Source organism: Trachypithecus francoisi, unplaced genomic scaffold, assembly GCF_009764315.1.
Source record: "Trachypithecus francoisi isolate TF-2019V2 unplaced genomic scaffold, Tfra_2.0 Lachesis_group21, whole genome shotgun sequence".
Classification (NCBI taxonomy): Eukaryota; Metazoa; Chordata; class Mammalia; order Primates; family Cercopithecidae; genus Trachypithecus; species Trachypithecus francoisi.
The window spans coordinates 3,396,414-3,411,122 of record NW_022681467.1 but is presented as its reverse complement, the minus strand read 5'-3'; the positions used below and the strand labels follow the sequence as shown (position 1 = coordinate 3,411,122).

Below are 14,709 nucleotides of genomic sequence, written 5' to 3'. Positions count from 1 at the left end.
AGTAGAAACTGGGTTTCACCATCTTGGTTAGGCTGGTCTTGAACTCCTTACCTCGTGATCCACCTGCCTCAGCCTCCCAAAGTGCTGGGATTGCAGGCGTGAGCCACCACGCTCAGCCAATGGCTCTATCATCTTTCTTAGGGATGTGAGTTGATGAATAAGACTGGTACTTGTCTATCTTTTAGACTTTGGTTAACAGACTGTTCTCCGAGGTGGACCACAGCGTTTTATGGAAACTTGTTGCACTATCTGGAGAAATGTTTGTCAAATAGAATATTTTAGGGTATATGTGTATGGGTTAAATTCAGGAAATATGCACTACCATAAATATTTATGAAGATATTAGGTTGGTGCAAAAGTAAAATAATGGCAAAGATCTCTATTACTTTTGTATGAATCCAATATAACTGAAACATCTGTTTTCCTCTTCCATCTCTGAAACACTCCGCCTCTCCATCCTTAGTGATTCCTTCATGGTGATGCCGGTGTGTTTTAATATCTGCAGGAGTCCCTCTTCTCTCCCGATGACTTTTTAAACAGCCAGACAGCAAGACCTAAGCAGGGCCAGGCCATCCTTGTGGGCGCCCCTGTGTCCTAGGGTGCCTGATAAGTGCTGGCTGTTGTGAGTTGCTGAGTAACGACTTTCATTTCGTCAACAATCTGGATAACAAGCTCACCCAAATTTTAATGGAAACACATTTACAATGTGTGAATTGTGTTCGTTTCTAAAGCTTGAATTGTATCCATTTTAAACCTTACTCTATAGCACAAGTAACTGCCACTTTGCCTTGTATAACTTTAGACCGGCCTTGTGATTTCTGAGCCCAGGAACCAAATGTGTGTAACAGGAGTGATCAGGCTTACCTAATCACTTTATAAGAATTAAATAAGATAATGAACATGAAACCACTTCATCGAGTATACAGTAGGGGTATTTTAATTTTACTCTAATAAAAAAATGGGATACGAAATGTATAAAATGAAGTGGACTGCTGCAGAATAGCTCTGACAACAGGGGCAGGCATGTTTGGGAACACTATCTCGGTCCCCTCTTCTAGGTCTGCCTCCTGGAAGAGCGGCAGCTGGGCTTGGCTGAGCCAGATAGATACCGTCCATTACCCTTTACTAGTAAGGCTTTTCAACAGCTATTAAAAGCACTGATCCACTGTAATGTCAAGTTTTCAACAACATAGACAGAAAATAAAGAAATGCTAAGGAAAAATTGTTTTTGCTCCTTATAAATAAAAGTATAAATTGACGTTAGAAGAAAAACGCTATAATAGAAAACAAAAAGCTTTAGTGAGTATTAAAAAGGAGGAAAAACAAGGTGTAAGGAAGAAAGAGCTAGCAGAAAGCAGGCTGAGCTCATCAGGCTTGCTGTAGTAAAGATGTAAAAGTTTGCCATTTTGAATAATAAAAATATGACTTTATGGTTTATATCCTGAAATCACATGCTCTATTACACCACCAGTTTCTTTCTTACTGAGATGAGTGCTCTTTTTCCTTACAATGAGTACATTTTTCTTTTTATTTTTACTAGGATCCAAGACTTCAAAGAAAACCTATAAACTTAATAAAGTTTCTCCTGAAACCGACAACAAAGAAAACAATGACAATGGAATTGCCCACAATTCTGTGACTCCAAGTGAATACCACAGAAGAGATGGCCGCACTGGGCTCTCTTACCAGTTTTTAGAATTGTGAGACAATCCAGCAGTAGAAAGAAAACTAAGAAAATCAACTCTCTGGGCTGCTATCTGCCTGTTTCAAGCCTCAGATTTTGCAGATATCTATTTTATAGAATCAGCAGAAGCAAGCCAATAATGTCTTTATGCAATCTACTTGAAAGCAAAAATAACAAAGATGCCAGTCAATACTTTGCAAATGATGTTTACACTAGCCTGAGACTCATTGTTTGCCAGTGTTTATTAATACAACTAAACAAGAAATCCTCTCCACTTAAAGGCAGCACAGAGCTGATTTCATGTTGAAGAAATGCCCACAGTAGTCACAGTACAACTTTCAGAGGACTAAGTCATCTTTTCTCACATGCTGAGTCCTGACATCTAATGATCAGCTAACACCATTTCTGATGTTTTAGCATAGAAAGCTTTATTATCTTAACATTGGATGCTAATAAGACATTGTTAATTTCTAAAACAAACAAACAAACATGGACCTAAAACTTGACTTCCTTAAGAAATAAAAACACTTTCCTTGAACGCCACAGACTCTACAAAGTGCAAAGTGTTAGCAAATGATAAGCATTCCCTTATAAATATCAAGATCAATATTGAAGTAGCTCAGGATTGTACTTGACAGGATTTGAGCTTTATTGGTAGGAATCTTAAGGTCTCCCACAGTGGTTTTTGGTGTTGATAAAGTTGACATTGATTTACGATTTGAGTTCTTGCCTGGGGGCTGCAGTCAGAAGCAGCAGGATTTTGTTTAAAGCCAAAGACTTCCTTCATCCTCAGAAAGCAAGCAAGGAGCTGTGTTTCCTCTCCTCATTTGTCCTGCAACTGTGAATTTGTCTCTGGAGCTCTGTTCTGTTGACTTTAGAGAAGCTATGCATACACTTGGTCTCATTCTACTCTAAGACTAAACTGCAGACACAAACCACTCTATAAATTGGCAGATTAATTTCTTTTGAGAAGGCTCAACTAAAGTACCAAGTCTGCTTGTAGGAATAACCTTTAAAAATCAAAAAAGCAATTTATAAAAGTCAGAAACCATACCCGGAAGGGTCAGTGTTTTGTTTTGTCTTTAATAGAAAATGCCCTGGATCTGGTAGAAAAAAGCCTTCAAAGGGCCCACATTATTCAGAGGATAATATGTCTTGTTTTTATGGCAACATGATCACCTACATTTCCAAACCTTCATGAAATGATGGAAAGTGGTCTTTTTAAGTAATCTTCAGCATATTCTCTGCCAAATTACCAGTAGACCCATGCAAAGGATTTTGGACAAAGAGCCATTTCTCATTTTGAATTACTCAGAAATGGAAAATACTACCTTCTATTCAATTTTTTTTCCATCAGTGCCATCATTCACACGTGAAGTTGAGGGAATACTCGCCTGCATAATGTTTCAGGGTGGAGCTAAGGACTTTGGAGGTTTATTTGCAGCCCCTTAAATAACAAAACACTGAACATTTGCAAATGTACAAGGAGCTCACTGCCAAATAGCAGCCACTGGGCTTTGAAGCAGTGAGATGCACAAATGATGAAAAGGGGCTTCCCTTGCCCCGAACATCCACCCCAACTGCTCTGTCCCATATGGGGGCCCTTCTGCTTCTGGCTCTCCTCTTACTTTCCTCCTGTCCCTCCTGCCACTCCTCTCCTCCTTCTCTGTTCTCCCCACTCCACCCCTGATGGCTCTGGAAAGGAGAAGTATCAACACAAGAGGGCACAGCTGATGGGCAGGGAGAAGGGACTCCTCCTGACACACGACCATGGGCCTGGAAGATTAAAGCAGGCCCAGAAGTACCACCCAGGAGATTGGGGTGGATTCTATGGGGACTCCCAAATGGGCCCTAACTGAGAATGTCAGAAAACTCGAGTGATCATATCATTTAAAAGAGGTGCTCTTAATACGTCAACTGGGGTAATGGTTTCATAAACGTGGGCATCCCTCAGCAAAACATCACACACGGGCTCCTGGGTGGGAAGAGTATGTGGTATTGGAAAGAGCCCAGATAGGGGAGCTAGACAGCCTGGCTCTGTCTCTACCTTAGCCTCTGAGGCTGTTATTGACAAGAATGAAATGATGTATGAGATCACGAGATAAAATTTTAAAGAAGTGAAATGTAATACAAACATAAGCCACAGCTCTGGAATTTTGCTACAGCCAAAGTCCTGGATAGTAAGACTGGGAGCAAGGTGGCTGGATGGAGTTGGTTTTACAAGAATCACAGACATCTGTCAAAATGTGACTGAAGATGGGGCCATAAACATGTAAATTAAACACATAACAGACCACAGAGCATCAGTGGGAGCCTACCTGTGTGCACTGTCTGCACAAATAAGCTTACTCAAATGGAAAAAAGCCCACATCCTGATGTCCTGTAATCAGGGAATGAGCATTCCCAGGTTTGGTTGATGCCATTTCATTTATTATATTTTAGGGAGGCTTCCTAAAATACTGCACAGGACTTGTGTTTATATACACGTACTTACACACATAGAAATACCATTTGACAGAGCAATCCCATTACTGGGTATATACCCAAAGGATTATAAATCATGCTACCATAAAGACACATGCACACGTATGTTTATTGCGGCACTATTCACAATAGCAAAGACTTGGAACCAACCCAAATGTCCATCAGTGACCGACTGGATGAAGAAAATGTGACACATATATACCGTGGAATACTACGCAGCCATAAAAAAGGATGAGTTCGTGTCCTTTGTTGGGACATGGGTGCAGTTGGCAACCATCATTCTCAGCAAACTATCACAAGAACAGAAAACCAAACACTGCATGTTCTCACTCATAGGTGGGAATTGAACAGTGAGATCACTTGGACTCGGGAAGGGGAACATCACACACCGGGGTCTGTTGTGGGGTGGGGGGAGGAATAGCATTAGGAGATATACCTAATGTAAATGAGGAGTTAATGGGTGCAGCACACCAACATGGCACAAGTATACATATGCAACAAACCTGCATGTTGTGCACATGTGCCCTAGAACTTAAAGTATAATAATAATAACAAAAGAAAGTGTGTTGGGGTAGAAATACCTTTGAATGAGAGCCAGTTTCTACTCTAGTACTGGTCAGCCCCTTACAAGCCGTGTTACTCAGGGAAGGAACTTGAAGTCTCCGGGCAGGTTCCTCACTTGTAAGTGGGAGAAATAACCTCTCAAGTTTGGTTTGAGATTTAAAACAAGTTATGCATGTAACACCAGCATTGCAGTTTTTAAAGGAAGCAGACCTGTATGATATAATTGCGAGTAAGAAGATCTTGAGATTCAAGTGGCAAAATATGATAAATTTTTGATAGAAATTTGATAGATTCTATCACCTCTCTAAGAAATGTAAGCTATAGTGCTGGAGGATTAGTGAGATTTATGTGACAGCACTTGGCAAACCATGATGTAGACGACAAACATGAATGTGTCTCTGTGGAACCACTATGCTAGCATAACTTGAAATATTCTCAATTTCGCTAACACCTATTCACTAACAATTTGATTTCAAAGCAAAAAGACACACTTTGCCAGTTAGAAGGCAGTCTATGTGGGGGAATTTGGGGGACTACATAGTATATATTATGTGATTCTTGATGTTATGTGGTTATTTGTTTATTTTTGCTTAACCTTGTGTAATCATGTGCAATTTCAGAGATTTCAGATAAATTTGGTTTTTCATATTAAACTCTAATTAGGTTAGGACTGATAAGCATTTTGCAGTCCCAGCTCTTTCCAGGATTTTAATTTCCTTTAGCATTTATATGGTGCCTATCAAATAAAGTACACCTGACATCCAGGCTTGTAAAAGAGAAGCTCATTTGCTGGCGTTCTGTGCTTTAAACACACATGCACACATTCATAACGGCAGAATCTCCCAATCACCTCATCTTCCCTTCAGTCATAGGGCATGGATTCTGGACCAGCAGCTGTAATCGCATGAGCTCTTTGTAGACCAATAATGCCATGGCCACTGTGTGCATTTATCTAGAGAGGTACAATGAACAGGGCAGGGCCTTAGCTGGTGTGTAGGATGTGTTGATTATTCCAAGGAGAACGTCCTGATTTTGCCCTGGGAATGTTGGATTTTAGAGCCCTGCTACAGAATGTAGCAGATTTAGATGCGGTTCACATTCAACCATGGCCTGGTTTGTGCCTCACTTCTTTTTTTTTGTTTTTAATTATACTTTAAGTTCTAGGGTACATGTGCACAACGTGCAGGTTTGTTATATATGTATACATGTATCATGTTGGTGTGCTGCACCCATTAACTCGTCATTTACATTAGGTATATCTCCTAATGCTATCCCTCCTCCCCGCTCCTCCCCACAATAGGACCCAGTGTGTGATGTTCCCCTTACTGTGTCCAAGTGATCTCATTGTTCAGTTCCCACCTATGAGTGAGAACATGTGGTGTTTGATTTTCTGTTCTTGCAATAATTTGCTGAGAATGATGGTTTCCAGCTTCATCCATGTCCCTACAAAGGACACGAACTCATCCTCTTTTATGGCTGCATAGTGTTCCATGGTGTATATGTGCCACATTTTCTTAATCCAGTCTGTCACTGATGGACATTTGGGTTGATTCCAAGTCTTTGCTATTGTGAATAGTGCTGCAATAAACATACATGTGCATGTGTCTTTATAGCAGCATGACTTATACTCCTTTGGATATATACCCAGTAATGTTATGGCTGGGTCAAATGGTATTTCTAGTTCTAGATCCTTGAGGAATCGCCACACTGTTTTCCACAATGGTTGAACTAGTTTACAATCCCACCAACAATGTAAAAGTGTTCCTATTTCTCCACATCCTCTCCAGCACCTGTTGTTTCCTGATTTTTTAATGATTGCCATTCTAACTGGTGTGAGATGGTATCTCATTGTGGTTTTTATTTGCATTTCTCTGATGGTGAGTGATCATGAGCATTTTTTCATGTGTCTGTTGGCTGTATGAATGTCTTCTTTTGAGAAGTGTCTGTCCATATCATTTGCCCACTTTTTGATGGGGTTGTTTGTTTTTTTCTTGCAAATTTGATTGAATTCTTTATAGGTTCTGGATATTAGCCCTTTGTCAGATGAGTAGATTGCAAAAATTTTCTCCCATTCTGTAGGTTGCCTGTTGACTCTGATGGTAGTTTCTTTTGCTGTGCAGAAGCTCTTTAGTTTAATTAGATCCCATTTGTCAATTTTGGCTTTTGTTGCCGTTGCTTTTGGTGTTTTAGACATGAAGTCCTTGCCCATGCCTATGTCCTGAATGGTATTACCTAGGTTTTCTTCTAGGGTTTTTATGGTTTTAGGTCTGACATTTAAGTCTCTAATCCATCTTGAATTAATTTTCATATAAGGAGTAAGGAAAGGATACAGTTTCAGCTTTCTACTTATGGCCAGCAAATTTTCCCAGCACCATTTATTAAATGGGGAATCCTTTCCCCATTTCTTGTTTTTGTCAAGTTTGTCAAAAATCAGATGGCTGTAGATGTGTGGTATTATTTCTGAGGGCTCTGTTCTGTTCCATTGGTCTATATCTCTGTTTTGGTACCAGTACCATGCTGTTTTGGTTACTGTAGCCTTGTAGTGTAGTTTGAAGTCAGGTAGCATGATACCTCCAGCTTTGTTCTTTTGGCTTAGGATTTTATTAGCAATGTGGGGTCTTTTTTTGATTCCATCTGAACTTTAAAGCAGTTTTTTCCAATTATGTGAAGAAAGTCATTGGTAGCTTAATGGGGATGGCATTGAATCTATAAATTATCTTGGGCAGTATGGCCATTTTCACAATATTGATTCTTCCTATCCATGAGCATCGTATGTTCTTCCATTTGTTTGAGTCCTCTTTTATTTCACTGAGCAGTGGTTTGTAGTTCTCCTTGAAGAGGTCTTTTATATCCCTTGTAAGTTGGATTTCTAGGTATTTTATTCTATTTGAAGCTATTGTGAATGGGAGTTCATTCATGATTTGGCTCTCTGTTTGTCTGTTATTGCTGTATAAGAATAAATTTCCCTCTACACACTGCTTTAAATGTGTCCCAGAGATTCTGGTATGTTATATCTTTGTTCTCATTGGTTTCAAAGAACGTCTTTATTTCTGCCTTCATTTTGTTATGTACCCAGTAGTCATTCAGGAGCAGGTTGTTCAGTTTCCATGTAGTTGAGCGGTTTTGATTGAGTTTCTTAGTCCTGAGTTCTAGTTTGATTGCACTGTGGTCTGAGAGACAGTTTGTTATATTTTCTGTTCTTTTACATTTGCTGAGGAGTGCTTTACTTCCAACTATGTGGTCAATTTTGGAATAAGTGCAATGTGGTGCTGAGAAAAACCTATATTCTGTTGATTGGAGGTGGAGAGTTCTGTAGATGTCTATTAGGTCCACTAGGTGCAGAGTTGAGTTCAATTCCTGGATATCCTTGTTAACTTTCTGTCTCATTGATCTGTCTAATGTTGACAGTGGGGTTTTAAAGTCTCCCATTATTATTGTATGGGAGTCTAAGTCTCTTTGTAAGTATCTAAGGACTTGCTTTATGAATCTGGGTACTCCTGTATTGGGCGCATATATATTTAGGAGAGTTAGCTCTTCCTGATGAATTAATCCCTTTACCATTATGTAATGACTTTCTTTGTCTCTTTTGATCTTTGTTGGTTTAAAGTCTGTTTTATCAGAGACTAGGATTGCAACTCCTGCTTTTTGTTTTCCATTTGCTTAGTAGGTCTTCCCTCATCCCTTTATTTTGAGCCTATGTGTGTCTCTGCATGTGAGATGGGTCCCCTAAACACAGCAAACTGATGAGTCTTGACTCTTTATCCGATTTGCCAGTCTGTGTCTTTTAATTGGACGATTTAGTCCATTTACATTTAAGGTTAATATTGTTATGTGTGAACTTGATCCTGTCATTATGATATTAGCTGGTTATTTTGCTGGCTAGTTGATGCAGTTTCTTCCTAGCATTGAGAGACTTTACATTTTGACATGTTTTTGCAATGGCTGGTACCTGTTGTTCCTTTCTATGTTTAGTGCTTCCTTCAGGATCTCTCAAAGGGCAGGCCTGGTGGTGACAAAATCTATAAGCATTTGCTTGTCTGTAAAGGATTTTATTTCTCTTTCACTTATGAAACTTCGTTTGCTGGATATGAAATTCTGGGTTGAAAATTCTTTTCTTTAAGAATGTTGAATATTGGCCCCCACTCTCTTCTGGCTTGGAGAGTTTCTGCCCAGAGACCTGCTGTTAGTCTGATGGGCTTCCCTTTGTGTGTAACCCGACCTTTCTCTCTGGCTGCCCTTAATATTTTTTCCTTCATTTCAACTTTGGTGAATCTGACAATTATGTGTCTTAGAGTTGCTCTTCTCGAGGAGTATCTTTGTGGAGTTTTCTGTATTTCCTGAATTTGAATGTTGGCCTGCCTTACTAGGTTAGGGAAGTTCTCCTGGATAATATCCTGCAGAGTGTTTTCCAACTTGGTTCCATTTTCCCCGTCAGTTTCAGGCACACCAATCAGACGTAGATTTGGTCTTTTCACATAATCCCATATTTCTTGGAGGCTTTGTTATTTCTTTTTACTCTTTTCTCTCTACACTTCTCTTCTTGCTTCATTTCATTCATTTGATCTTCAATCGCTGATACTCTTTCTTCCAGTTGATCGAGTTGGTTACTGAAGCTTGTGCATTTGTCACATAGTACTTGTGTTATGGTTTTCATCTCTATCAGTTCTTTTAAGGTCTTCTCTGCGTTGATTATTCTTGTTATCCATTCATCTATTCTTTTTTCAAGGTTTTTAGTTTCTTTGTGCTGGTTACTTAGTTCCTCCTGTAGCTCTGAGAAGTTTGATAGACTGAAGCCTTCTCTCAACTTGTCAAAGTCGTTCTCTGTCCAGCTTTGTTCCATTGCTGGTGATGAACTGTGTTTCTTTGGAGGGGGAGATGCCCTCTGATTTTTTGAATTTCCAGCTTTTCCACACTGCTTTTTCCCCATCTTTGTGGTTTTATCTGCCTTTGGTCTTTGATGATGGTGACGTACTGATGGGGTTTTGGTGTGGGTGTATTTTCTGTTTGTTAGTTTTCCTTCTAACAGTCAGGACCGTCAGCTGTAGGTCTGTCAGAGTTTGCTTGAGGTCCACTCCAGACCCTGTTTGCCTGGGTATCAGCAGCAGAGGTTGCAGAAGACAGAATATTGCTGAACAGCGAGTGTTGCTGTCTGATTCTTGCTTTGGAAGTTTCGTCTCAAGGGTGTACTCTGCCGTGTGAGGTGTGAGGTGTGAGGTGTCGGTCTGCACCTCAGTTGAAAATGCAGAAATTGCCCATCTTCTGTGTCTCTCACGCTGGGAGCTGGAGGCTGGAGCTGTTCCTATTGGGTCATCTTGGGCATGCCCCTGTGCTTCACTTCTTATTAGATGCCTTCTGGAATACCTACCTGGGGAATTTCTTTGTTCTTCAGATTTCCTAACAGGGAGGGGGCCAGTCTGCTTCTCTGTGCCATGTCCTCACCTCACACTGTCCCAAACACATTCCCCATCAAATGTTTTAACCCCCGTTATGTATCGTCACCACAGGGTTTTTAATTGCCTCCCTCTTCCTCACATGAATTTCCCCTTCCACTCACTTTTGACAGGAGTCCATGCAACTATGTGCAGGCATTTATAATTCTGGTAGGAAAAGGACACCAATGCAGGACACAGGGGATATAAACAGAACAGTATATGTAGGACAGAAAACATTTTCTGAGTGCCACTTGAATGTAGAAGCATGAATCAATCACACACTAAGGATGCAGAGATACCACATTTCTGCATTTTTTTTTTAATCAAATGAAAGCTAATTTTACTTCAATGTGTTCATTTTGCTCTCTGGGGCTGTTCATGAGCATCAGCAGTTCAGGGCTCTATAAGGGGCATGAGTTCATGGTTGTCGTGGTGACAACTGCTGGCAGCATCTCCTTCCCTTTAGACATAATCACAGCCTTGGAAGTGGGTACTGCTGCATCTACTCCTGCCGAAGTCCAGCAGGATTCATGCTCTCTGGCCCCATCCTGACCACAAGGAAGTCTAGAGTGTTCCCAAGGTAGTGGCTTTTCCCAGTCCTCACCTGCCCATGAAGTCATCTCCCCTTCGGGCCCTGATACATTGAGCTTCTTCACTGTCAAAAGCACAAACGTGCCATTTCTGCCTGAGCCAACTCAGCCTTATTCTCCAGCCCCTGAGCCTACCAACATAGCTAAAAGCTGTTAACCTCTTGTTGCTTGCAGAGGCTGAGCCTTAGGTTTAGATGGTGGGAGGTGAAACTAATTCCCTTCCAAGTGGTCTTCAAGGAACAAAACAAACCCAAGTGAAGGACTTCTGGATTCAGAAGTTTAAATCCAACATTCAGATGTTTAAATCCAACATTTAAAGAGCTTGGAAATCACCACTCCCATCCTTGTAACAAGAACCCATCCTTGTAACAAGAAAAGAAGGCTGAACACACCGAAAATCAACAGTGCTTCTTTGACCCATTAAAGAATTGAGGTCACAGGGCAAAGCCACCAACCTGAAATCTGAAGAGGCACACCCAGGAAGTGACAGCCAAGATATGCTTACCCGAAGCAGAAACTGCTAGAGTAGTAACCTAGGAGGACACTTAAGTGGTCATTTTGATTCATTGCTGGAGGCTGAGTGTGACCAGTGTGAGAGTAAGAAACTCCTGGAGGCCACAGACTTCAAGGATCCCTATACTTTCATAGGTTTTAACCCCAGAGGCCCCACCACTTGAGTGAAGAGCCAAGAAAAATCCACTTGTTTCTGACAGGAAGTAGGGAAAGTAAGCATTAAAATATACCTACAGATAGAGGCTTCTCCCTAACAAAGACCAGCTCAGCAGAGGGACATTCTTTACCAGAGCAACATCCAGCCTTGGGGGAGGGAAGTTTTCCAGTTCCAGCCCCCATCAGCATGTCTCATCTAAGTAGGGGAGGGGAAACACTAAGAATCCCATATGAAGTCACATCCAGGGGCAGAGGCCTAAAGGATTGAGATTTAATCATAAGATTATAAAACTCCCCTCCTCCCCAATACTTTACCACTACACCAAAGGAGCTCTATTGCAATAACAGCAGCTTGTAGTTGAAACACTGCAAGGTATAAACTCTATTTAAGAGCAAGTTCTTAGGGAAGCCCAAAGATAAGAGAAAAGGTATTGGGTAGTGAGAGTATATAGATTTCCAAAATGAATAACAGCAACATTATTATGGACAAGAGGAGGACATCAGGGTTACTCTATTATATGGTGCCTACACTACCTGTGAAATGATATGGTGTTATTTGCAAGTGAATTTAGATTGTGGTGAATGCATACTGCAAACTCTAAGGAAACTACTTAGAAAATCAAAAACAACGTCTTAAAAGAAGTCAGAGAAAAAAGATACCGTACATATAGAAAAATAAGGATCAGAATTACATTGGATTCTTTTTAGAAACTGTGCAAGCAAGAAGAAAGTACAGTGAAATATTAAAAGTGTTGAAAGAAAAATCATCCACTAACCTAGAATTCTATATCCAACAAAATTATCCTTCAGCACAAAGGAGAAATACTTTCTCAGACAAATGAAAAATCAGAGAATGTCACTGATCATTAGAGAAATGCAAATCAAAACCACAATGAGATACCATCTCACATCAGTCAGAATGGACTATTATTAAAAATTAAAAAAATAACAGATGATGGTGAGGTTGTGGAGAAAAGGGAATGCTTATTACGCCATTGGTGGAAGGTAAATTAGTTCAGCCATTGTGAAAAGCAGTATGAAGATTCCTCAAAGAGTTAAAAACAGAATTACTGTTCAACCCAGCAATCCCATTACTGGGTATATACCCAGAGGAATATAAAGAATTCTACCATAAAGACATATGCACATGAATGTTCATGGTGGCACTGTTCACAGCAGCAAAGATGTGGAATTAACCTAAATGCCCATCAATGACAGATTGGATAAAAATATGTCATATATATAAACCGTGGAATACTATGCAGCCATGAAAAAGAATGAGGTCATGTTTTTTATGGAATGTGGATGGAGCTGGAGACCATTACCCTTAGCAAACTAGTGAAGGAACAGACATCCAAATACTGCATGTTTTCACTTATAAGTGGGAGCTAAATGATGAGAACTCATGAACACAGAGAAGGGAACAACAGACACTGGGGTCTAACTGAAGGTGGGGGGAGGGAGGGAGAGGAACAGAAAAAATAATTGTAATGAAATAATCTGTACCACAAATCCCCAGGACACAAGTTTATCTATATAACAAACCTTCAAACATACCCCCAAACCTAAAATAAAAGTTAAAAAAAAAAAACCAAGATTGCATTACTAGCAGACTTACCCTGCAAGAAACATTAAAATAATTTCTTTAGAGGAAAAAAATGATATAGTCAAAAACTAACATCTATGTAAAAAAGGAGTATCAGAGAATGAATAAATCAAGATAAAACACAATCATTTATTTTTCTTACTCTGAATCTTATTCTTATTAGTTCAAAGTAATACTAGCAACAATGTGTTGGGTAGTTATGGTATATGGAAAACTGAAATGAATAACAGCAGCATTATAATGGATTGGAGGAGGAAATTGAGATTACTCTGTTATAAGGTGCTTGCACTACCTGTGAAGTGGTACAATCTTATTTCAAAGTGGATTTAGATTGTTGTAAATGTATACTACAAACTCCAAAAAAATTACTTACAAAATTTTAAGAGAATTGTAATTTGCATGCTAAAATAGAATTATTTAAAATCCTTAATTAAAACCAGAGAGAGAAAAATCTGAGGGAGAACTTAAAAAAGGAACCAAGAGCAAATGGAAGAATAGAAAGTAGTTATTAATTCAGTTATATCAATAATCACTTTAAATATGAGCATTCTACATACACCAATGAAAAGACAGAGACTCTGAATGAACTAAGAAACGTGATTTAGATAAATAGCATCTAGAGGAAACCTTTAAATACAAAGTCTTAGGTTTTAAGTGAAGAGATGGAGAAAGATATGTCATGCTCACTATAGCATGTTATAAAGATACAACATGCTAATCCAACAAAAGTGAGAGTAGCTATAGTAATTTTAGGCAAAACAGACGTCAGAGCAAGGAAGATTTTCATGGACTAAAGAGAGTCATTACCTAATGATAGAGGGATCAATTCTTCATGGGTATATAAAAATCCTGCTATGCATGCTTCCAACAGGACACTAAGATATTCAAGGCAAAAGCTGATAGAACTACAAGGATAAATAGACAAATCCAGTATCATTAGTTGGAGAGTTTACAATAATTCTATCAGCAATAGGCAGACTCAGACGGCAGAAAATCAGTGAAGACATAGTTGACCTGAACAGCACCATCAATTACACTCTGTGACCTTCTTTCTGCAAAGGCGGGGTAAAGGAAGAGAACAGAGACTAGGACAGGGTTTCTTCATGGCCTTAACTAACTAGTAATGTTACAGTAAAGTCCGCATGTGACAGGCCTACAGCTAACATCATATTCAATGGCAAAGAGCTTAAAGGTTTTCATCTAAAATCAGGAATAAGACAAGAATGCTCACTCACACCACCTTTATTCAACATAGTACTAGAAGTCCTAGACAGAGCAATTGGCAATAATAATAATAATGGGCACCCAATCAGAAAGAAAAAAGTAAAACTGTCCCTTCTCTGTTGGCAAGTGACATGATTTTAAATACAGAAAAGTCTAAAGATGCCACCAAAAAAAAAAAAAAAAATCACATTAGAACTAATAAAAGAATTCAGTAAGTTGCAAGATAGGAGACAACATACAAAACCCAGTAGTGTTTCTATATACAAACAATGAACTCCAAAGAAGAAATCAAGAAAACAATCCCATTTACAATAGCATTTGAAAAGTCTTAGGAATAAATTTAACCAAGGGGGAATTAGCTCTACCTTGAAAACTATAGAACATTGATAAAAGAAGTTGAAGAAGATATACATAAATGGAAAGATATTCTTGTTTATGGATTGGAAAAATTAATAT

At 39.3% G+C, this 14,709-nt stretch overlaps 1 long non-coding RNA gene across 1 annotated transcript in view; it reads left to right on the top strand.

The window, feature by feature from the left end:
* LOC117068230 overlaps nucleotides 1–2,131 on the top strand; it is a 35,623-nt gene extending 33,492 nt beyond the window's left edge. The window contains exon 4 of the long non-coding RNA XR_004431034.1: nucleotides 1,541–2,131. This is a non-coding gene — a long non-coding RNA (uncharacterized LOC117068230). The remainder of the gene's footprint in view (nucleotides 1–1,540) is intronic.
* The last annotated feature ends 12,578 nt before the right edge of the window (nucleotides 2,132–14,709 follow it).